The sequence below is a fragment of the Marmota monax genome, unplaced genomic scaffold (assembly GCF_021218885.2).
Source record: "Marmota monax isolate L192 unplaced genomic scaffold, Marmota_monax_Labrador192_F-V1.1 WCK01_AAM20220418_F8-fsc00003, whole genome shotgun sequence".
In the NCBI taxonomy this organism is placed as follows: Eukaryota; Metazoa; Chordata; class Mammalia; order Rodentia; family Sciuridae; genus Marmota; species Marmota monax.
Window position 1 is genome coordinate 28,083,316 of NW_026694084.1, and position 25,123 is coordinate 28,108,438.

The 25,123-nt window shown below is 47.4% G+C and overlaps 1 protein-coding gene across 2 annotated transcripts in view; it reads left to right on the forward strand.

Moving 5' to 3' along the window:
* The first annotated feature begins 7,105 nt into the window (after nucleotides 1-7,105).
* The window catches only part of Zhx2 (zinc fingers and homeoboxes 2), a 163,815-nt gene continuing 145,797 nt past the window's right edge, over nucleotides 7,106-25,123 (forward strand). For both annotated transcript variants that reach the window (XM_046464601.2, XM_046464600.2), the window contains exon 1: nucleotides 7,106-7,618. The gene's annotated coding sequence lies outside the window, so the exon portion shown is untranslated. The remainder of the gene's footprint in view (nucleotides 7,619-25,123) is intronic.

Here is a 25,123-nt window from a genome sequence, read left to right on the forward strand (position 1 = left end):
TGTCATTCATCTAATGTGTTTATTTTTTCTTATATATTACATAATAAGTAACTTTAGTAATATATATTTGTTTATATTATACACTTTACTGTATATGTTGCTTTTATATTTTATATTTTCTGATGTATATGTTATTCCTTCAAATGTTTTGTGTGCATTTTCCAAATTTTCAGCAGTGAATGTACATTTATTATACATGAGAAGTGATAATAATAGGTAACATTTTCACAGTGGGTTGGATATGAAAACTCAATACTTTACATGAATTATCTCAATATCCCTGGGAAAGAGATATTGTCTTTATTTCCTTTAATATTCATATCTAAGGAGTCTGAAGTTCAGAGAAGTTAAATGAGCGCTGGCTGGAGCTAGAATTCAAACCCCAGAATCTCTGGGCTATAGCTACCAAAAAACTAATTAGATCAATGATACATTGATACATAGTGATACATACCTAAATTAATTATAAAAATAAAGAGACACATTCACACATAGGGCCTTATTGGAGACTCAAAAATTTTTCAGAAGGAAGTCAGCACCACTGTTACCCATTTTCAATACAAAGTGATAGGCCCACCTGCCTCCCACAGGGCTTTGGAGCAGGTGCATCCTTGCCCTCCCAAGGACTTTCCCCCACAGATTGGCTGCACAAAGCTTTCTTAGAGCCTTTGTATATTGATTGAGTGCAGCTGTTTCTCTATGGTAAGTCATAGGTCTGGTTGTTCATAAGCCAATCTGCAAGGGAGTGAACATAAGGCAGAAATCAGGAGACTTGGGGTCCAGTCTTGGCACTGCCACCTGCAACCTCAGTTTTTGCACCTGTAAAATGAACTGGTTAGAGGAACGAATGCCCAAGGACCAGTGCAAAGCTAGTTCTCATCCTGAGAACGCAGGTGAGAACCGAGTGCCCATGTATTTCCTCTCCAGATACAAAGCCCATGCACCCCAGAAACAGCAGCCTTGAACCCAGGAAGCAAAGCACTCTGAGGCTACTCCAGGGAAACACAGATGTGTGCTCTCTTGAATAGCAGTGCTTCCCTGTGACTGGATGAGCTCTGACAAAATGTCACTTCATTCATTCATTCATTCAGCAATTGACTGTGCACCTATCATGCACCAGGCAGATTTCATCAGGGATACTACAGTGAACTACACAAAGTCCCTGCCTTCATAAGCCTTCCATCTAGTGGGAAGACAAATGAATGATTAAGTATACACGTGCACATGCAAAACAGCACGTGTTAGAAAGACCTTGCTGGGTGGTAACTGTACCCCAAGTGTCTTCAAAAAGGAGGTGCAGTGTCCAGTAGGGGCTAATTTAGTTTCCTTTTGGTACAAAAGCAAATGAATAAAGAGCATAGTATTAGCCTGTTACAAGACTGGTTTTTTTTCTTTTTAATTATTAAAAATTACTCTGCCGTGGTGCATATATTGTGTCTGCTCTCCCTGCCTCTACTCTCTCCCACCTTCCTCTGTCTCCTCCCGACTTCTGGCTCCCTTCCCAGTCCCTACTAGTCCATCTTCTATGTTCAGGTCATCCTTCTTTTCTATTTTTAGTCTCCATGGATGAGAGAAAACATGGAATATTTGTCTTTCTGTGTCTGGTGTATTTTGCTTAACATAATGGCCTCCAGTTCCATCCATTTTCCCGCAGATGGTAGGCTTTCATTCCTCGTTATGGCTCAATAAGATTCCTTTGTGTATGTATGTATGTATGTATGTATGTGTGTGTGTGTGTATGTATATATATATATATATATATATATATATAAATCATATTTTCTTTATCAGTCCATCTGTCAATGAACACTTAGGCTGATTTCCATATCTCAGCTACTGTGAAGAGTGATTCCATAAATGTGGGTATGCAGGTATCTCATTTATATTCTGACTTCATTTACTTGGAATTTAGGTCCAGGAGGTGTATAGGTGGATCATATGGCAGTTCTATGTTTAGGTCTTTTAAGATCCTCCCAGGTGTGGTGGTGCACCCTGAAATCCCAGTAGCTCTGGAGGCTGAGATAGGAGGACCAAAAGTTCAAGGCCAGCCTCAGCAACTTAGCAAAGCCCTAAGCAACATAGCAAGACCCTGTCTCAAATTTTTAAAATATAAAGGCCAGGGGTGGCGGGAGCTGGGGATACAGCTCAGTGGTTAAGCACCCTTCCACAGCAGCTATACTAATTTCTGTTCTACATATACTCCATATGCTAATTTCCTTATGCATCCACAGTGTGTATGGAGGATTACTTTTTCTCCACAACATCACCAGCATTTGTTATTTTTTTTTGCTTTGTGTGTGTGTGTGTATACATGCACTTGTGTGTTTATAATAGCCATTCTAAGTGGGGTGAGATGGAATCTCGATGTAGTTTTGATGTGCATTTCTCTCATAAGATATTGAGCATTTTTCATACATTTATTGGCCATTGGTACTTAGCTTTGTGAGAAGTGTCCATTCAGATTATTTGCCCATTCTTTACTGGGTTAACTGCAGGGAGGGAGGCAGTTATTGTTGTTTAGTTTTTTTTTAATTCTTTGCACATTCTGAATATTAATCCTCTGCAGATGAATAGCCAGCAAAATTGTATTTTTGGTTTTGGGGGGGGGTTGGGGTGTTGTTGTTGTTATTGTTGTTTTTCTATTCTGCAGGTTGTCTCTTCACTCTGATGATTGTTTCCTTTGCTGTGCAGAAGCTTTTTAATTCTACAGAGTCCCACTTGTTAATTCTTGCCTTTGAGTCCTATCCAAGAAATTATTGCTCATGCCAATATCTTGAAGAGTTTCCCCTATGTTTTCTTCTAGTAGTTTCCAACTTCAGGTCTTGCATTAAGGCCTTTGCTCCATTTTGAGTTGGTTTGTATACAGGGTGAGAGATAGAGGCCTAGTTTCAACCTTCTATAGGTGAACATCCAGTGTTCCCAGTACCGTTGATAGGTTGTCCTTTCTCCAATGTATGCTTTTGGCATCTTTGCAAGACTGGAATTTCAATCATAGTTTGAAATTAATTTAATCTATAAACTTGAATTAATTACTGCAACCTTGACAGTCTTGGATAACCTCCTCTGTAGAATGGAGATAATAGTACCAGCTCTGCCTACCTTATAGGATCATTCAGGAATCAAACCAATCAGTGAAATGAAATACATAATAAACACAAACTTTTAGTTCTACACTCTAAGCAAGTTCAAATTGCTGCTAAATCAAGCTCTTGCTATCAAACTTCAAAAATAGCAAGATCCAGCTCCAGTTCTACCGATGCCATGGGATTTCATCTCAAGACACAGGACAATTTATATCAAACCATGGCTCAGTGATAGAGCACTTGCCTAGTAAGTGTGAGGCTTTGGGTTCAAGTCATACCACTGCATACAAATAAATAAAAGAAAGGTCTATTGGCTACTAAAAATTATTTTTTAAAAACGCATTGGGCAGAGAGATGTAGTAATGGAGAGAAATGCATCTATCTAATGTGTTTTCTTTCTCTTCCCATTTACAGGAATTCAGTGTTCCAAAAGGTCACTCTGTATCCCCCTTTGTTATAATTAGTGTTGGTTCCATATTATAGTTGGTAAATTGATAATTGGTAAATTATTGCTCTCCAAATATCTCCCTTGGTAAACCACTGTGGCTTTGTTGTCATTATGTTAGGGGAATCTCAATGGTATTACTGTAATTTTTATTTCTTCTCCTCCTGCCAATTCTAAATTTTCATACTTCCCAACCAGGCCCTAGTTCTCACCAAATTATGAAATGAAAAATGATCTTTCCTCATCTGGCATCTACAAAACACAATAATGGTCCTTCCTTGGTTCCACAGTCACCAGCAGGTGGCTATAATCCAGGTTCCATTACTGGATGAACTTGACTGTGTGACTTTGGAGGAGTTTCTTAAACTCCCTGAGCTTTATTCTTGTCTATTAAATGGGGGCAATAACATTAATAAGAGGTGGTTCCAAATATTTGTTGAGATAATGCAGTGCACCTGGTGCAGTGCCTGGCACCTAGTAGGACCTCAAAATTGTTTGCTATTTAAAAAAAAATAGTCTTGGGAAGCACTGAGGATGCTCTAGACTGGAGGTAGAGTCAACTTATAATAAGAAAGATGAGACTGTGCAATGGTTAAGAACTCTGACTTGGGCTGGGGAGGTGGCTAAAGCGGTAACGCGCTCCCCTGGCATGCGCGGGGTGCTGGGTTCGATCCTCAGCACCACATAAAAATTAAAAAAAAATAAAGATGAAGTGTCCACCGAAAACTAAAAAATAAATATTAAAAAATTCCCTCTCTCTCTCAAAAAAAAAAAAACAACTCTGACTCCAGCCTCTAATGAACGGGTCAATAATTCCTAGTTCACTCCATTGGCCTCAGCCAAGTTGAGCCTCCTAATCTGAAAACTGGGGATAATCACATAACTTATCTAAACAGTGTTTCTCAAAATGTGGTCCACAGACTTTGGAGGACTCCAAGATTCTTTCCAGTTACCCTCAAGTCAAAATTATTTCATAAGGGTGCAAAAATGTTACCTGCGCTTTCACTCTGATTGCTCACAGGCAGAGTTTTCCAAAGGCTCAATGACATCTAACGATGGTGTTCTGATGCCTGATGGAAAGTGTATTTACAAATTATTTTTTTAAAATGTTTCATTTCTAATACATTAAATATCAATACATATGTATGTATATGTTACATAATAAATAAAAGCTATTATGGTGTCCACAATAATTTAAAAATTTTAGAGAGAACCTGAGACCAAACATTTTGAGAATGGCTTCCTGGAAGTGTTGTTATTAAATTAGCAATGGGCATATACACACAGAGAGGGCAGAGAATAAACATTACCTATATCCTCTGATTCCAAAGTTCCCCAATCCTATCAGATAAGCGTCTGGCCTACTCCAACTACATATAAACAAAATAAGATCATAACATAGATCCAAGTGCCTTAAAGAAACAGGAACTCGGGGGTCAACTGTTTCCCTCACCCTGTCCTTTCCCATCTTATATATAACCTGTCACCAGAGAGAAGCAGGTGGCAATGAAGCAGATGCAAGAGAAGCTTGACTTATAGAATACTCTTTTAAGTCATGGGTCATAAAGAAGCGATGCAGCCTGAAAAGAAGAATAGCTTCTTTAAGGACTGGGCAATTTCCATAGAAACAGCCTGAAAAGTATACTTATTGTAAAAGGTGTGAGAGAGGGGAACAAACTCAAGTGCATAGCAAGATAAACTATATGAAAATGTTGAGCTGCTGGGGTTCTCCCCCCTCATCTTTTCTTTTTACTATTTTGGTACACAATTTCCCCTTTAGAAGGGAAAAGCAGCATCCCTAAATTCTGATGTTGATGGCAAAGTAGGTGAGGCTCTTAGATGACAGATATCAAATGGGTCTGATCAAGACTGCGCACAATTTGGATTATGTTCACCAAGAATTTAACAGAATCCTTTTAAAAGCCAGGCAGATTGCCTCTCTGGGCTGCCAGCATTGCCCAAGAGACCCCCTTTCGGGTCAGAACTTGCTGTCTGTTCTGTTAAAACACAAACATACCCTATATCATCAATAACCCTACAAACAGATGAATGCCGGTAAAGCACTTTCGCATGTAAACTATTTTAATCTTAATCGTAAAAGAGGGGGGTGCCAAAGGTTTATGTCAGAAAAGTGAGAACCACAGGGGACACCTTTTTTAAAAAACCTTTTAATTACTTCTTTCTTCCCAGCCTAGGAAACGAAAGTGACAAAGGTCAACCAGCACGTCGGCCACCAGTTAGCCCCCAAGATCATCCTAGTCCCAGTCCTCACCACCGGCCACTCCACTGCACACGGCCACCTGTTGCCATCCTCTCGCCCAGGGCGGAGTTGCAAACCGCCGCTAGAGTTCGTTCTAATTCCCCAGAGCAGAGCTGGCCAGGAAGCCCCGACGCGCCGCGCCGTGCCGCGCAGCGCCTGCTAATGCGCAGGGCGGGCGGGGACTCCGCAGAGTCTCCCAGCTCCGGGCTCCCTTTGTTTTCTCGCAGTTCAGTGTCAAAACTAGACCCCAGACGGCATCCTCTCGCCCACGCTTGGCTTCCGCGCTCTGGCACCCTGCCCACACAAGGGAGATTCCAAAAAGCCCACAGTCCGCGAAGGGAAAACAGGGTTCATCAGGGCAAGAATGCGCGGCGCAGACAGGTTACTGCGTAAGGTCCTCAAGTACACCCAGATCCAGAATCCCTTAGAGCTCTTTAGTGGTGCACAGTTGCAGGAGCGCTTCGGCCAGGACTCAAGTTCACGGATCGCTAGGCTTCAACAGCGAAAGGCAGCGAGATCTCCGGCCGCCTGTGCTCTAAGGCGAGGGAGGGGAACCTGGGGGCAGCCGCGGTTAGAGATCCTCACCCGCGGGGAACACCAGAATCCCAATTCTGAAAGTGACCCGCCTGATTTCCAAGGGACTTCTTCTCGAGCGCCGCAGGGGAGTGCCTTTCTCCCAGTCTGAGAATCCCAGCGAACACGAGCCAAACAAGTTTAAGACAGCTCCCGGGGCGTCTGTTTGTTTATTGGCTCTTAAGGGAAAAAGTTTGAAGATCTTTAACCAGCCTCAACCTGGCGCTAGCGGAAATCCCGGAATCTCCCCCCAACAAAAGTGATCTAACTTCAAGTCGTTATATAACTGGGGACTCCTTCTTCCCCTCCCTATTCCAAGCTCTCTCATTACTATTCCAGTAGTAAAATGTGTTTTGCTTAAATTTTTTAAAAAATTAAATAATTTCCTTGAGACCAAAGATCGGCGAAGGCACAGGCAGCGTCCTGGGCGCGAGGCGGCCCCACCCACGCTCAGCCCCTATCGCAGCCAAGAGAGCTGGGGTCCGGGTGTGCTGCAGGAGCTGGACTAGCAAGCGCGCCCCACGGTCCCACGGTCCGCCACTCCACGTGGTCAGGATCAACAGTTTGTTGAGCTCATCAGTGACACCTTGAACTTTTCATAAAGAAAATGGGTATTGCACCGACAGAGGTTTGGCAGCGCCGGGTCGTACTTAATATTCAATGATCTTGTTTGCGCCTCCCCCTCCTCTTCTCGCAGAAATTCCACCGAGTCCGTTACTGGGCTCAGACTTTTAAGTTAATTTACTGCCCCCCCCCACTTTGGCCAGTAACCAGCGCCTTTAGGGCTAGCCTCCCCCCACCCCCAGCTCCCGCCTGAAAATGACATTTCACCAGCGTCTCCGGAGGGGGCTGAATTTCACTTTGTAACTTTCTGCGGAACCCGAGCCCGGGTGGCAGCTCGGGTGGTGGTATCGTATGCAAATACGCATGCTGACGTTACAGATCATGTGGGTTTTGGCGTAGATTCCCCACTGATCGAGGCATTTTTTCCCCCTTTTTTTTTCCTTTTTTTTTCTTTTTTTTTTCTTTTCTTTTTTTTTCTTTTAAAAAATTTGGCCACCGTTCTCCGTACGGGGGCTTTTTCTGTCTGTCTGTCTAGTAGGCTGGCTTTCCCCCTCTTTCCCACGGAGCCCGAGCCGGGCGCCGGGTGGGGAGTGGGGAGTGGGTGGGGGGAGCCAGCAGAGTTCCATTTTGGAACGCCCGTGCCTCGTCTCCGCGTTCCCAGCCCGGGTCCCCGCGTTCCCAGCCCCGGCACAGGTAAGAAACTTCGCCCCGGCGCGGAGCACCCCCACCCGGCGCCGCCAGCCCCGAGCCCCGCACGCCGGGCGCCGGCCACTCAAACCCAACTTTCCCACCGCCGCCGCCGCGGCTCCCGAAAATGTGTTGTTAATGGGACTTGGCCGGGTTGGTGATTGGAGCGGGGGGGACGGGAGGGGGGGCGTGCAGGCTCTTTTTGCCGGTGGGAGGAAGTAAGCGGATGCCGAGGGGGGACGGAGATTTTTTTAAAAAGAGTTTTGATTACAAGTTTGGATAAATGGGAGCCAGACCGAGGAGGAGGAGGAAAAACATGTCTACGTTTCCCTATGTCGACATAAGCCACAAAAAAATATGGCGTCCGCTTTCGACAGGGCGTTACGTAGACCCGACTCTGTTTTTATTTATTTATTTCGTGGCCGTCTCCCTCCCTTCTCGGCCCAACTGCGGCGCTTTGTGCGAACGGGGCAGGTCCCGCGGGGACTCCACCGGGACGTGGCCCCGTCTCTGCGCGTTTTGGCAGGCTGGGGGCTGCGAGTGGCGGCTCCCCTCCCTCCCCCGCTCTCCCCTCTTCTCCCCTCTCCCGGTGACGATTCGCCGTAATGTGGTGGCAGGAAGCATGACGCCGTGGGTTGAGGCTGCCTCTCCTCTCGTCGCTCCTGGTGGCTGCAGGCAGCGGGTGCAGCGCGGGCGGCCGACGAGCTCCCTGACGCGGGCAGGGCCGGAGCGCGGCGCTGTCCCCACGCCCTGCTCAGGTGCGCGGTGAGGGGGCTGCGGGGGGCCTCGGGGCCCGGGCCCTGCTGTCCGCGGCCGGCCGGCTGGCCCACGCCCGCAGCCGGTCTTTGCCAGCCCGAGCCCGGCTCAGTCCCCTGAACGGCCGCCGGCGCTATGCGTCTGCCCCACAAGAGGTTAATCTTTGTTGGCGTTGCAGCTTCTTTGTGGCTTCCCAGGACTTGGGATCCTCGGCTTTGCAAACTTGCCCTTTCCTCGGCCGCTTTGCAGGAGGCTGCGGAGACGAAGATGAGCGGAAAGTTGGAAACCAGCAAGCATCACAGGACCGTGTCTTTGGCCTCCTAGCTGTGCAGAGCTCGCGAGGCGGATGAGGAGGGCTGGTCGGGCTGGGGAGAAAACTTGACGGGGAATCCAAGTTGTGATTTGCTCAGGCTTCCACCTGATTGATCGGCTTCAAAACCAGTGGGGTCTCTGCCTTCCACTGTTCCACGATGGCCTTTTGTTTGTCTGGGGCGTGGAGGAGGAGGAAGTGAATAATGACTTGCCCTGGACCCCTCCCCTTTTACAGAGTCGCTGCTCAGCTTGGGCGCCACGGACCACTGTCTTTTCAGACCCCCGAGTGCTTCCCCTACCTGCCCTCTGAGCATCACTTTCTCTCTGGAAGTTAGCGGCTCCCTCAGATCTGAAGGAGGCCCTGTTGGGCTGGATTGGGGGGTCAAGAATCCCTCCCCCTCATCCCTGTGGTCACTCAGACCTCCCTCAATTACCCTTTTACACACACACACACACACACACACACATTAGCCACTCCTTCCTGCAGAGCAGAAATTAATGCCTGCAGAAGTGAAGGAGGTGAGACTCTGAGAACTCCTCAAGATCTGAGTCAAAAGGTGATTTTCTATTTATGAGGCCACGGGTTTAAGCAGTTCAGTCCCAGGGCAGTAATGTCAAAAAGCATTTGGATGACGACCAAGTGGAATAAATATCTTGTAAAATGGCATGTTTAATAGTAAAAATAGATTCATGGAGCCTTCCAGTGGTAAATGGGACTCACATAAAGGTTTAATTTACGTTTAAAAGGAAAGTTACATAAGCCTGTATACACATTTTCTTTTAAGAATAGAGAAAACCTATGAGTAAGTTTGAGATGTGTTCCTGACAATAATAACTGTGCCTGTGATGTGTGGAAATATCATTGCTATGTAAACACTCTACTCCTTGATTGTTCTCATGTGAACTTGTACCTTTCCTCTTAGCCAGATTTGAAACCAGCTAAGGATCCACCTGGAGATAACAGAACTTTCAGGGGAAATTCAGGAGGCCAAAGTGTAGGGTAAATTAGCTAATCCTCATTTTAAAGGGAACAAAAACAAACAAAATGCTGTTTCTTGGCACTGACAAAAGTAAATGCAGAGTCTCTTGACATGCAAAAAGGTGGCCCATCCCGAGTGTCTCCTGCACATCCGGCCCATGTGGTTTAGTGGAATGCTGTGCATTTATCAAAAAGACTCATGGCAATGCTTGATGACTGTTGCTAACACCATCATAGTATGCCAGGCATGGTGCTGTGCATTTTACATGTTTATCATTTAATCCTATCTATGACACGTTGAACTAAGTATTTTTATTAACCATGATTTATGGTTGAGGAAACAAAGGCTCAGAAGGGTGAAAAAATTTGCCCAAGCCACAGGGCAACCAGCACAGTCAGTGTTCAAAACCAGGCCAGTCTTCATACATTAGCTACTGCATTGTAGCAGCTCCCAGACACGGGAAGTGGAGTCAGGTGGAAGGAGAAAGAGAGGAAGAGCTACTGCCCTGGGCTCTCAGGAATTTATCTGGATTTCATTTCTTTGTTCATTTTCTTTGCAACTATGTGTTGATTTATTTATTCATTCAGCAAATATAAGGTTCATTATACTAATAAGAGCCCACACTCATTAAGCACTTTTATGTGCCAGGCACCATCCTAAGTGCTCATGATGAGGCTATTTTGTCTTCATGACAACGCCATAATGTAAGTACTCTCATTCTCTCCTTTTTATAGATGAAGTGAAGGCACAGAGAGGTTAACCAGCTGGCTTGAGAAGGCACAGCCCCCAAGCAGAGTATTAGCCCCCAGCACAAGTGCATTCCACTGCTGCAGAGGGGCACTAACCCAGACAGCCCTGGGGAGATAGAGACCCCTGGCCTCTATCAGCCAAAGCACTGCTCCAGGCAGTATGGGAATGCGGGTGGAATAGAGACCTCACGTCCTCTAGGATTTTGAGCAGACAGCAGGGAACACTCATTAGGCCCAATAAAGCAGGATGAAGTAAGTGCTATCACTGAGAAAGTGACTCCTGTGGAAGCACCAGAAAGCGTGCTGCTCTGAGGGAATCCTGGAGGATCCCCTGGAGGGGTGGTATAGGAACTGACCCATGAATGAACAAGGAGGAGTAGTGTCTGCAGGTGGGTTGGATGTCATTGCATTCAGTTGCTAGCAACAGAAATCCTGCCCACCTGAGACCTAACCAGCTGGGGACTTGTGTGTGTCAGGCAATAACAGGGTGGATGGGCCAATACCTCAGCTGTACCACAGGAAACCCAGTCTGGCTTTCCACTCTGCCTTCCTTACAGTGTAGATAGACCTTAGGCCTTGATCTGTCATCTCGTTGTAGAAGGTAGCTGCTGTAACTCCAGGCCTCAGGTCTGAATTCCAGAAAAGGGGAAAAAAAAAAAAAAAACAGGATGAGTTTAGTGCAAAGACTATTTTCCTGGTATGGTTTTCTTGTTAGATTTGGGAAGAGACACTCCTCCCAGGGACTTCTGTCCTCAGCTCATCAAAGAGAACTATGCCACATGGTGGCTAAAACCTTCCAGGGAGGGACAATCAGGTATTTCTAGTTCAGCACATTGCTGCCATGAACAAACTGAGGTTCAATTTGTAAGGCAGAGGGGTGAATGGTGGACTGGTGGTTGAGTTGGCAGGCAGGCTGTGTGCTGCCTGGGATGAGAAGCGAAGAACAGTATTCCTAGGGAAGTAACACGGAATCTGGGAGCTGCCTGCATCCTAAGGAGGTGGAAAGAGGGATGCAGGGGTGGTTGCACAAAGAGGACCCCAGACTTGAGGAGGATGTGGAGGCAATTGGCTTTGATCTACAGGTACTAGGGAGCCATGGCAGGTTTCTGAGGAGGGAATGACATGTGTTTTAGGAAGGGCAGGCTAGCACTGATGACGGTGTACCTTGTGCAGATAAACCACAATTGAAGTGAAATGAGTTCTGGGAAGTTTCAGACTGAGGATCAGTTTTGCTTTAGGGCAAAAAGAAGACAGCAGACAATAAAGGAGTGAGGGGTGGCAGCAGGGGTTTATTGTAGGTACTGCCAGTAAGAATCCAAAATCAACCTGATCTTGGTGAGCTGTCACCAGGAGGTAACCAGCTCTCCTTTCTCCATAACTCAACTAGTGGAACTAGAAGTGCTGGAAGAGAACCATTTATCTTTCCCTGAGCTTCAGGATTCCAGAATCCTGGGTGCAGGTCCACAACTCAGAGCAGAATAACGTTAGTTATAACCCTCACCTGTGCTTGGATCCTGGGGGTAACATCAGAGGGTCTTGGAAGCCTGTCCATCTCAGGTTTGCCATGTTGGATTCCCCCAGCAAGGACTGACATCTCTGATTCTCTTTGCTCAGTTTTATTAGCTCTATCTCTGAACCTTAGTTTCTTAATTCTAAAATGAAGATCATCTTCATAGTGGCCATATGGGTTGTGGTGACCCTTAAGAAGAAATTTGCAAAGGGGCTGATGTATGGAGTGTGCCTAACCACTCATCATCACCATTGACATCACCATGACCACCACCTCTGGGATATGACTTTACTGGGATCCTTGAGGTGCCCAAGTAATTTCCATGCGTTGATTTTATCCTCCATCCCAGGATGCTGACTGCCCCCATCTCACTGCCACCCCCCCCATCACACCCATACACACGTGTGCTTATTTGTGTGAGTCTGAGCAACCACTGAGATGGAAAACTGTCCTAGGAACACCACAGTGCAGCCCTGGTGCAGCGGTCAGAGGGTGGTATTCTGTGTCATGGTCAAGTCCAGACAGCACAGCTCTGGAAGGATGCTTGGCTATTGCACATGCCCCTATGCTAGACAGTAAGGTGGGCATTGTTTTTAGAACTGACAAAGTAGTTTCCTTTTTAACCGAAATTTCTTTTCTCCTCTTTCCCCTCCCCAGCCCTTCTCTCAAGCCCCCACCCTGTGTTGAACAGGTTGTGATTTTAAGAACATCCACCCACAATCTGTTTCCTGTTTCTATGCTCATAGTCCCGCATTCAAGAGGGGTTAACTGATGGCGGGTGGGGTGCGTGTTTGTGTGTGTGAGAGGGAGAGACAGACGGACAGACAGACTCCAGGGAGAAAAACAGTCCTGACAACAGTACATCAGTGTCCACCCAAACTTACCAAGGGAGAAGAGAGTACCAAGGCCAGAGCCTCTCTTTATTCCTGGGAAGACAGCTTAACCTGTTAAAAACCGCAGTTCACACCCCTCCTTCCTCTTTCTACCTCCTCTGCCCCCTAATAGAGAAACGCTAATGAAGATTAAATCTTGTTACACAATGTTTCACTACAGTAGTATTTAACACTTAACAGAATCTGCAGTGAATGAAATCCATGTGCTATTGACCCACAGGAGATGGACCCAGGCATGCACTTTGGTGTCAGAGGTTTGTGGTCTATTTTCTGGGTGCACAGGCTTGATTTGGGATGGGAAGTGGGAAGCTCATGCTGGGTTTATCTTTTGGGGAAACCAGCAAAATCTTGGGAACCACTTAATGTTCAGTGGGGGAAATAGATTCACAGATCCCTGGGTCCTCGCAGAGTGTTCAAATTGAGTTAACTCCTTCTGTGGAAGGGAATCCTTGCTGCTGGGGTTCCAGGGTCCACTTGTGGGAAAGAAAAGGAGGCTGCTGATGAGAAGGGCAGGGGAGCCTGTGAATGGCAGTTCCTGGCTGCAGGGTCTCCTTGGCCTGGTTGAATGCCTGCAGCTACAGCTGCTGGGCTCCAGAACATCTGCAGAATGCTGAGGGCCCGGAAATGTAGGTTCAGGAAGAGGCAGCAAGCACACACACAGGCGGCAGCGCTGTGCACAGGTGACGGTTTAAACCAGTGTTGCAGAAAGATTTTGAGAAAAGCACTTTCAGTGGGCCTGACATTTTCGTTCCCACAGCCATCTCCACCCTCAGCCTTGTCCATTCTGGCTGGTGAAGCTGAACAAACAGAGCTCCCTACACACCCAGATGCACAAAGCTGCCCACACACCCAGACGCACAACTGACACTACAAAGTTTGCCGTCTTCAGAATGACCACAGCTCCTGAAAGCCGAGCACCCACTGTTTGCGGGGCATGAAGCTCAGTACGTTCCCTTCTCTGGGCCATTTACTCCGAACCTTAAGAGTAAGTGGAGAGCCATGGTTTAAGGCCGGTTTAAAGTCAGGAAACCAAAGTTCAGAGAGGTTAAGCATTTGCTCCAGTTCACAGAGAGAAAGCAGCGGAGACAGGATGCCAACTCAGATCAGTGTGATTCCAGAGCTTTCTCCAGGGTGAAAGTCTCCTGGAAAGTCAGCCCCACCCGTCCTGAAAGGGGTTGTGGAGAGAAGGAATGGCTTGGAGCATGCTTTGGGACAGTCTGATTGCTTTTGCAGTACAGCAGCATAGGACTATGGGCCTGCACCTGAGCCTGTGTGCATCCGTATGTGAGCGAGAGTTTAGTCAAAACAGGAAGGGATTCCAAACCTGTACCTGTTATCTCTCCTGCCTCCCCATACCACCCCTCCAAAAAAAAAAGACAGTTCTAAAATCTCTAACAGTGTCTATGATGGAGCATTACCCAGGCAGCTCTGCGCCCTCTGCTCTTGGGCCTGGAGAGAAAGAATTCCAGTAAGCTGAAAACTGCAAAGTTGGAGCAGCCCGAGGAGGATCTGGGGGCTACCTTGAGGATGCTGCGTGGCCCTACCAGCCAATGGGGGAAGGGAGTGGAGGGAGCGGGCGTCAAGAGGGTGGAGAATGGCTGTGTTGCTGTTTTTATACAATAAAAGAGGATCATTGTAATCGGGAGCCTTTGAATCATAACACTCTGCCCATGGCTCACTCCAGCTGCAGAGCCATTTAGTTAAATAGTGCACAGAAAACTCCTTTGAGCTGCTATTACATTCCCGCTGTTCTTAAAATTCAGGACTGGGCTGAATCGCTCCCACGGCACAGCCATCTCAGGCTCCCCCAGCCCCTGGGTGAACCCAGAGTCCCTGAGGGCTCTCTGAGGCCTGTGGAGGATGACATTTAGAAATTATTTTCATTTGTACTGCTGTCCTGTCTTTCTGGAAACAGATTCTGTAAGATATTTGCACACTCAGAGCTGGATGTCATGGTCAAGTTGTATAGGTAGGAGGCAACCCGATGCAGAAGGAGGGTGGCCACTGGTTGGAATGGGGAGTCCTTTGCTTCTTTTGTTGTTGGTGGTGATGGTGGTGAGGTGATTGAGAGATACACTCCAACAGCTGGAAGCTGGACAAAGAGGCTGCCCTCTGGCCAAAACGTTTAGGGGAAAGGATGGGTTCCCGGCAGCAGACTGAAGCCCAGGCTTCTCTCCCAGTGGAGATCTCTGCCTTTTTCGTTGTCCCATAGAACTGCCTGTTACTTTCTTCCGGGGAACTCTGTGTTACAAAATCGATTCTGAGCATGCGGTGAGCTTCTGCCAGAGACAAGTAGTCCAGGAGAGCTTGAGGACTTCTCATTGTTTCCAAGAGCCAGCGCTCTGTGCACAGAGCCACAGGGTGGAACTGGCTCTGATTACCCCAGGGGTGCATGGTAGACATTGCAAAGACTGAGGTACCTAATTCGACAGGGTCTGTTCCACAGAGTCTGACTTTGGCAATTTTAGAAAGGGATGGCTGGGTCTCCTGGTACAGAGTATAATGGGATCACTGGAAGGGCATTTGGGGCAGCCAGTCTATTAGCCACGTGGTACATGAGTAGGATCTAGCAATGCTGTAGCTGGAAGAAATTTTAGGCATTTCCTAGCCCAGCTAGGAGACTGAGGCCCAGCAAGGCATGAAAATTGGCCCAAGGTTACATAAGCCTATGGCCATGACTTGTTTGTTGCTAGTGTTACTGGGTTTGCTATGTTGAGGGGTTTTTCTCTCATACATTTCCTCAAGGGACTGTCAGCCTCCTTGGTCAGCCAGTTCAATGAAGCACCTTCCCTACTTCTGGTCCTCTTCCCAATCAGCACCTACTGAGCACCTGCCAGATAAGAAATCAATGTCCCTGAACTCAGAAAGTCCAGTCACTGGCACTTAACCCCAGCAACAGCTATGATCATCCTGCCTAGCCGTTCCTGGCATCACGGACACAAATCCAGGGGTCTTTTTGAGGGCATGCTCTGTCAATCTGGGATTCTGGAATTCTGTCATCCCCATTTGACAAATGAGGAAGCACAAAATAGGAAGTCTTTTGTCCATGGGTTCCAAAAGCCGGCCATCTGATGCCACACCCAGGGCTCATTGGGCCTGGGCGCTCCCCACCCCGCCTACCCTCCATGCACCGGTGGCTCTAGCCAGAAAGTCCCACTCCTCCTCTACAGAGTAGAACTGGTGGCTGAGCCACAAGCCAGGGCTCAGGAGACAGCAAGTGTGCACTCAGGGCCTGCCAAGGTTTCCCTCATCCATGGTTTTTCCAATTTATTAAATGCCCCAAATGTGTTGGTGTCATAGTCATGTCATTTGCTCAGCAGCCTCGCTAAGCAGGCAGCATGGAGGGCCAGCCAGAACTCCAACGCGGGCCTGTGGAATCGGCTATTTGAGCGCCATCCTCATCAGGAGTAGTGTTGCAGGGGTTGCTGCAGAAGTAGCTGAGTGGGAGACCTAAATGGTCAAGGGCAGGTCACATGAGGGCACAGAGCCACCATGACTGCCCAGTTTAGCCTCCCCAAATAAAAGAATTTGTAGGCAACCTTTAAGTTAGCAACAGGTGCTCACCGGAGCATAAGCACCAAACATGATGTATGGAGATTCACCACCCAGCAGGCACCGTGCAGTCACGTGCTATGGTGCCGTTAGCCTTGTCTTCCAAAGCACCCCAGAATCCACCCACTTTAAATGCACAATTTGTTGACATTTAGCATATTTACAGAATTATGCATCCATAACCACAATGTAATTTTAGAATACTTCCCTCATGCCAGAAGGAGACCCTGTCCCATTAGCAGTTCCTCTCCAACTCCTCTCTTCCCCCACTTCCAACCTGACCAACCATTAATCTACCTCTGGTCCCATAGATTTGCCTCTGCTGGACGTTTCATGTAGTGGAATCATATAGTATATGGGTTTCTGTGTCTGGCATCTTTCTCTTAGCATACTGCTTTTGAGGGTCATTATATTTAGCGATTTCAGGATTTCATTCCTTTTTATCATCAAGTAGTATCCCATTGAGTGGCTGTACCACATTTTTCTTATCCATTCTCCAGTTGGGGGACAGGTGGGCCATTTCTGATCTGGGGGGAAATAATGATACTGCTGTAATGTTCATATGCCTGTCATTATATACACAGGTGTTTCCATTTCCCCTGGGTTCCTAGAGAGGTCCAGCAATACCTCACAGAGGAATTGCTGGCTCATATGGCAACACTGTGATTAACTTTTTAAGAACAGCCAAACTGTTCTCCAAAGTGGCTACACCATTTTACATTCCCGCCAGCACTGTATAAGAGTTCTGAATTCACCACCTCTTTGCCAATCTTTGATGTTATCATCAGCCCCATTTAACACGAAAGGGAACTGAGACACAGGGAAGGGAGAGTCCCATGGCTACAGAGTGGAGCAGTAGGACTTAAACATCAGTCTGACCCATGACTACCCAGGGCCAGGACCAGGGTAGGCTAAATGAGGTACCCAGTGTGCAATATTTAAGGAGGTAGCTACTCTCCATATAAGAATATAAGAACAGGGCTGACACCCGGCCTTTTTGCTTCCTGAGTGGCTAATTTGCTGTTGCCTATCCTAGTTCATACCCTGTCACCACTGTGCTCAGTGCTGAGAGGAGTGGACGTGAGGATGATCATGCTCTCCCTTGCCTTGGGGGACTCTCAGCTTGCCTTGCTGGACTTGCAGAGGCCTCATGGCTGCTCCTGGGGCACTGTGAGAATGACAAGTGAGTCTACCTGTAAAGTGCCTATCCCGGGGCCTAGCACCTCAGCAGCACCCCAGAAATTCAGGCTGGTGTCACTGTGTGGTTGCTGACATATCTCTGACCTTGCTTGCTATGAGGCTGTCTCTGAGTCACTGTAGCATAAGGGGCATCCACATTCCTTGCATCTGTGACTAGGAGCCCCAACTCCACCCTTTAAAGGAGGTGCTCTGCCCTAGTGAACACGAAATCGCTTGGGATGAAGGAAATTGGATACCCAGGCTCTCCTCTAACCTGTTGGACCTGACCTGGGGCCCGGAGCCTTGCTCTGACTCCAGATAAGACATGCCCCATGTCTGGCTCTGTCGTCTCCAGAACCAGGGTGCAACTTTCCTGTGCTTCCAAATAGGAGAAGATACCTGATGGATCATACTTATAGGGGCCAAGGTGACCCAGGGACGAGATAGTCATAGGCCCTTTCTGTGCTGGACAGTTCTGGTTTTCTCCAGCTGGGAGCAGGGCCCTATTTGTAACCAGTTCAGCCTGCTAGTCTTCCAGAGTTAGGGCAGGGAGGAGACACTCAGTGATCTATGGGTAGAGATTTGGGGAATTGACTTTGAGATTTCTGAAGAAGAGATGTGTTCATTATAAAAGTGATAGAAATGATGGGAGCCTTGCCTGGTTTAGTCCAAGTTCCCATGAATTCTGTAGATAGCTTAAATGGGCTCACTCACTTAACAGAAGCTCAGGGCTCCATCTCTGGAGAAGGCTGCTTGCTGGCAGATCCCCAGGACCAAAGACACCCAGACATCCTGCCACTGCCCACTCAACACTGTGCACACCTCAAACCTGGCTCCCACTTGCTGTAGGGCCACAGCTGCTGCCTTGTGCTATCCACCGGCGGAGGCATGGATGTGTGGTGTTAGCACCACAGTGAGGCTTCAAACTTGCTGAACTCTGGAGCTTTATCCTTTGATTCCCATCCCTACCCTACCCTGCCCCGCCCTCCACCGCCTGAGCCCCTAGTCTTGACCAAGCAGTTGCTCAATACATAGTTGAATACAGGAGCCTTCTGCATGTGGCTGCATGTGTTGAAATAGGAGGTGACATAATCCTGGGCCTAACTGCACAAGTGAATAGAAACTTCCAGAGTTGATTTTTTACTTTTTTTTTTCTTGTTGTTGTTTCCAAATAAGAAGAAAGGAGGAAGTCTTATTGGAAGGATACATACTGTGTCATCTGTCACCAATGTGTCCCTTCCTTAACTCTACTCATGTGTGGTTCTGAGACACCAAATCTGTCATGTTTCACTAACCTTCCAAAAAAAAAAAAAACACCCCTGATGACTGGTTGCCCAGTGGTCAGGTCATAAATGCCAGCACTTTCAAGGACTTTGCATGTAGCATTGAAGACTGAAGGGAGGAAGTATAGCAAGGTAGGAAGTGGTGGGGAGTGTGTCAAAGAAGGAAGCATGTGCCCCATCTAAAGGTATTCAGTGTTTTTTAAAATAAATTCTTCCCATCCACCTGCAAACTGCCAGTTAGTAACTTCTGACCCAGAGGATCAAGTCCAAATTCCTGACCCTGGCATGGGTCTGTCCCCAGCTGACCTCTACCTCTCGAACATATTTTGCTGTAATTTCATCACACTATGCCACTTACTCCACACTCCGGTCCCACCAGACCACCCCTCAAGCCCCGAATGCACCTCCCCATCTCTCCTTTTATTCCTTTGCACACATAGTTCCTTCTCCCCAGAAAGGCTCATCCCCTAAACTAATAAAAGCTACTTATTCCTGCTCTAGAGATCTTGTTCCCTCCTCTAAGAGGCCACTATGCAGTGGAAATAACTGTTAGCTTATGGATATTGATCTGTTTGCACATCTGTCTCCCTGAAAAACTCGCAGCCAGCTTTCACCCCAAGGAAGAGCTTCCTCTTTGTCTCTGGGTTCCCAGCACCAACTCAGGGATGATCCACTCTGCAGGTTCAAAATGAACGTCTGTGGAGTGAGTGAGTTGGGTGAGTGAGTAAACAGCTCTTTCTCCAGACCCTATATGGAGGGCTGAGCTGGGTCAGCACAGGTGCTGAATAAGCTGCTGCTCGTTGCTGCCCCTAGTGGTAGGTTCTTGCCACAGCCTGGAGGGTCAGACACTGGACCATTTTCTCATAGGGAGAATCCAGGTGGCTTCCACCTGGAGAGCCTGGTCCCAGATTCAGGGTCTCTCCACCAAGTACTGCCCACCTGCCTGCCTCCACAGCGACCTCATCTGCACATCTGGCCTCCGGGTACTCCCTGGGTCCAGTTCCCCCTTTGGGCTTGGTCTTAGGTTTCTTCCATGCCAGGAGCACCTTTCACCTTTCTGTACGGCACACTGAGCAATCTCGCTTCTGTCCTTGCAAGGCCTTTCCATTACTTCCAATATTAAATGTTTTTTGACAGAACCTGAACTTGAGATCGAACTCTTCTGTCAGTGTGGCAAGGAAGAAAACAAGCTTCCTGACAGCCTGCTCTAAGCCAGCTGTTAAACCAAGCAACCTTGGCTACTGTACTTTGTTTCATGCTATCTAATTCTCCCAGCTACCCCACTGGGTAGAAATTTTATGACCATTTTACTATGAGGAAATTGAAATTTCAAACAATTAACTTGCCAAGTTACACAGTAAAAGTCAGGGCTGGAATTGAAAGCCAGATCTGAGTGATATCAGAGCCCCTGGTCTTGCCCATCACAGTGTGGGACTGTTAGGCAAGGGATGTTAGGGTTCTGCCTTAAGTCCTCAGCAAGCAGAATGCAAGACACTGGCCTGTCCTCCCCTCTGGAGTTTAAGACTGTTTATGGAAGAGACCGCAAGACTGGAACTAGTAACAGAAGCATCTTTTTCTTTTCCTGCAAAGATGCTTCTTGGCACTAATGCAGCTTCTCATCTTCAAGATATTTGTCCTTTTGCAAGATATTTGTCCTTTTGCACCAATTCCCCCCTTTCAAGGAAGGAAAAGAAAACACCTGTCATAAGAAAGAGGTCGGAATTTACTAACTCGTAATAATGTTTAATAATTTTACTGGGCCATCTTGTATAATAGAAAAGTTGTCTTGTTGGAATGTCAGTCGTGTGTGTGTGTGTGTTTTCAAGTAATCAATACCAACAAACTAATCTGTGACAAAGGCGCATGAAGCCTCTAGGCAGTCACTGGATGAGACATATGCTACAGTGACAGGTAAACCTGTTCTTCTGGGGACTTAACAAACCGAGGTTTACATCTTCCTCTCATGAAGGTCCCCGATGACAACAGCTCTTCAGACCAGCTTTCTTGTACACTGTGACTTGAGGTCTGAACTGCCGACATGTTGTAGCCTCATCTGAAACCATTGACTTTCTGGAACAGAGTAAAGAAAATTAAAGGGACACGTACCCACTCTTTAAAGGTGTCACATCTGCTCATTCAATCCCACCGAGCCTCAGGGAGCCTAAGAAATGGGGGAGCACACAAATATTTGTGACTAGTTTGTGTTTCTGCCCGGCAAAGCCCTGGGCAAGCTGTGAGGCTCTGGCACACGGTAGCCATCTCTGCCTGGTTTTCTCCCCTGTTCAGTGAGGCACTGGGAAGGTCCCTTCTACCTCTTATAGGCCCCTGCTCCTCTGGAATCAGGACACGGCCCTGGAAATGAGAACCAGGCCCACAAAGACGACCTGTGAAAAAGCCCGAACTTAGTTCGGTGCCGTTTTCAGGTCCAGGGACAGCACTCAATTGTCCTTTCCAGTGGATGTGAAGGAGTGAGCCATCCTGGTAATCTGAAAGGCCACCAAACATTTAAAAAACAATCCACAGCCTATTTACCTTCTTACATTTTGTAGAATACCATTACAGTTTGGTTTTACATTGAGCAGCCAGTCTGGCATAAAGAAAATTAACATTTAATGAGCCCCTAATTACTGCCAAACACTAATGATGCTGAGTGTAACAACAGTAATGCTAATGGCTAAACGTTATCACGAGCCTTCTGTGTGCAGCCTATTCTCAGCACTACTCCTTTAACTTGGGTACCCTGCCCCTCTGAGGTCATTACTATTACTCTCTTCCTGAGAGGGACCTGATTACCTCCACAGACTAGATGAGGAGTGTGAGGCTCAGAGAGACAAAGAAGCACAGATAGGAAGAAGCAGAACCAGGCCTTGCAGGCAGGACTCACTGATTCTAAGCCCAGAGCTCATTGCCAGTCTAACAGGGCTGCAGATTCAAGCCAGGGCTCCATGCTTTTTGTGTCTGCAGCTCCGCCCAGGTCTTCTGGGTAGGGACAGTCGTGGTAGGGATGCTGGACACCGTGCTTGTTCATGCAGGAAATAGTCACACATCTACTATGTGTTAGGGGCCACACTAAATGCTAGGAACACTTACAGCAGCAGGTGAGGTTCTGACTTTCATCAGACTTGTTTATTTCTCGGAGGAATATCCTTGGTGTTTAAACATGTCCTTTAACAGAACTTAAGAACCTTCATCCCAGCTCCCGCCCAGCAGTGGGTTGTGCATTCGAATGTCGGCTCCGAAAATCTTGCATGGCACCAGTGGGCTCTGTTGGAAAAGCAAGGACCCTCTTCCACCAGCTGATCTGGCAACTAACCAGCTGGACATTTGCCGATGAACAACTTTGTACTAGTTCCAGAGGTAACCAGTCACCAACCACGTTAAAACCAGCATTTGAGATCAACTAGTCCCCATGTTGGGGTTCTGTTGGAGAGGAAATCTGGACTTTTCCGGCCTGTGAGTTGCACAGGGGGTCTCTCTGCTACTGTCAAGTTTCCAAATTAAGCCGGCTCCAGAGCAGCAGCCTGTTCCAATGACTCCCTCCCCCCTGCGGACATGAATGTTCACGATATGGTTTTTACGCCTCCTTTACATTTTCCACCATATGCCTTCCTTTTGATCCTCCTCCCGCCTGCACTGCCTAGGACCAGAGAACTAGCCAGGCTCTTCTTACTCCCTGGCCCCTAATCTTGCAGGAGCTTCAAGGAGCTCAGTTCTGTCCATCGCAGAGGAGGGAAGCGACATGCACAACCTCAAATACCAGCAGGGGAGCCTGGCTGGACCATGTGCTTCACTAGCTTGCCATGTTGTTTTTGTTTTTAGGCTCAGAATCTCATACAAAGTGCTTGCTGGGCACTGAGGAACATGCCTGTAATTTCAGTTACTTAGGAGGCTGCAGCAGGAGGACTGCAAGTTTGAGGCCAGTCTGGGCAATTTAGCGAAACCCTGTCTTAAAATTTAAGAAAAGGGCTGGGGATGTGGCTCAGCAGTAGAGCACTTGCCTATTTTGCATGAAGCCCTGGATTCAATCCCCTGCACCACAAACAAACTAAAAAGTTCTCTACTAACAATAATCATTGAAAATTTGGAGAGGAGTGGCCCACAGGAGATAAAAATCTGACTAAGTATGGCTCTTAAATATTGTTTTGGTGAACTCCTTTTTTTTTTCTCTCAAGTGGTTTAAATTTTAGAGTTTGATTCCCAGCAAATAAGACCATGACTTAATTATCTGGCAGAACAGTGAACTTGGTCCTTGGCCAACTGGGCAGCCAGAGAGGAAGACTGCAGGGCTTAATATCTCTGAGCAAGAAGCTTCTGGGCTAGGCAGCTTGGTTTTACCCTGAGGTATCAGAAATTTCCTTCTTTCTGAGATTCTGGAAGCATCCTGCCCACCTGCCCGTTAACCCTCCTTGTGTGCTTTGCAGGAGTAATAGCAATTCAAATTGACTTGAGAACACAAAATGCTATTCGGTTCCTCCTAGCTCCTCTGATACAGCTGGAGACAGTCTGTACTGCAGTTCAAATAACCTTGAGAACAGAGGACACTGGTCACCATTATGTCCCTTCTACCCTAGCCCCCATCCCATCCTGCCATCTTCCTGTCCTGGTTCCACATAATAACTGTAGCCAGGGCTGTGGTAGCCCCAGCCTTCCTGTCCTGTAGGCACCCCAGAGGCAGGGAGTGCCCTGCCTGCTACCCTTGGCTTCTACAGACACCAGTGGGGGGGATCTGAGTCCCACCCAGGACAGCAGAGCCCCCCAGCTGCGGTAGCCACCCCGCTTTGCTGAGTGGATGTTCAGTTCAGATTTGTGGGATTTCTGAGCCAGGCAATGCTGATGGACCCACACTGACCCTTATCCTGGACTCAAGCAGTTGGAGACTTGGCACATTGGTGATTTGTCCTGGCAAGGGATGAAACATCTTTGCACCATGTGCTGTGGGTAACCCTAAAGGCAGGCTCACAGTGAGTGTTTGACTTAATCATGAGAATAGCCAGTGATCACTTAGCCAAGTCTTTTCCCAAAGGAGGGAAGGAGGGGAAGGAAGAGGGGAGAGGGAGGGAGGGGAGGGGAGGACGCAAGAGCTAAAGAACAAAGAACATTTCTGCCAACCCTTTCAAAACCATGCAGAACCATGCGGGGCGCTTGCTTGAAAGATTTGTGAAAACAAAACAAAACATACAACTGGAGTTACGACATGTGTGGACAGGTGCACACGCCGCCATAACACAGCACAGCTGAGGAGGTTCATATTTAGAGTGTTTTGTTTGACGATGCATAGGTATTTCCCCAACAGCAGCAGAAAAGACACTTCAAGGTTCATGGTCTGTTTTATGAGTTCCCACTTGCAGATATTCAGCTCTAAATCAAGGCTTTCCGTGAACCAAGGGGCTCTACGTTTGTGTAGTGTTTGGCAATTTGTTTGTTTAATAACAAATGACCTATGGAAAAAATCCCTAATTCTAGGTTTGCAGAAAGTGACTATTAATTGCTAATTACCTACTTCATTATGGGTGTCTGTAACAAAAGTCACAGGGCATATTGGGCAAATTATGATTTTTCATAAAATAATTACCGAAGTAAACATGTCCCTGCACATTTCCCTTGCTGATTCGTTCTGCGACCAAGTTTCACAAGCTGGGGTTTGACGACTTTCCTCATGACCGGAATTTTGATATGGGGCTTATAATTGGGGACCCTGGGAACACAAGGACATGCTTTCATTTCAGAAGAGAAATCCAGAGGCTAAGGAAGCACGGATGTTTAGTAGTGTCCCTGTACTCCCAAACGCACATACGGAGGAAGTTGTCTGTCCCTTCTTTAACAGTATCTGTCCTTCTGTTCTGATGCAGTAACATGGAACTTTCTACTACTCTTCTGGGCCCAAGAGAAATTCCATATACAGGCAGGGGTCAGAGACCTGAGCGCAGCAGTTCAGATGCCCACGGCTGCTGACTTGGAGCTGGTAGTTCGTGCCTCTCTGGCCTCAGTTTCCCTTCTTATAAAGCAGAGGCGTCCTATTTCCTTTCACAGGCTGCCAGATGGGTCTCTCTGTGCCTTCCAGGTTGGCAAGGGTGCCTGCAGATGGGGCTGCCGGTGCCCTGGCTCCCTGGGGGCAGCCTGTTGACTCAGGTCCTTCTGGAAACCTGGTAGGAGCGAACTTGACTTTCCACCTAAATTGCCCTCCATAACCGTTTCCTCGCAAGGCCCAGGAGGTGCTGAGCAAGCAGCTGCCCGGAGCTTCTGCTAGTCCAAGCCCTGGGATCCCAAGGGGGAGGGAGGGTCTGCAACTGATTTACA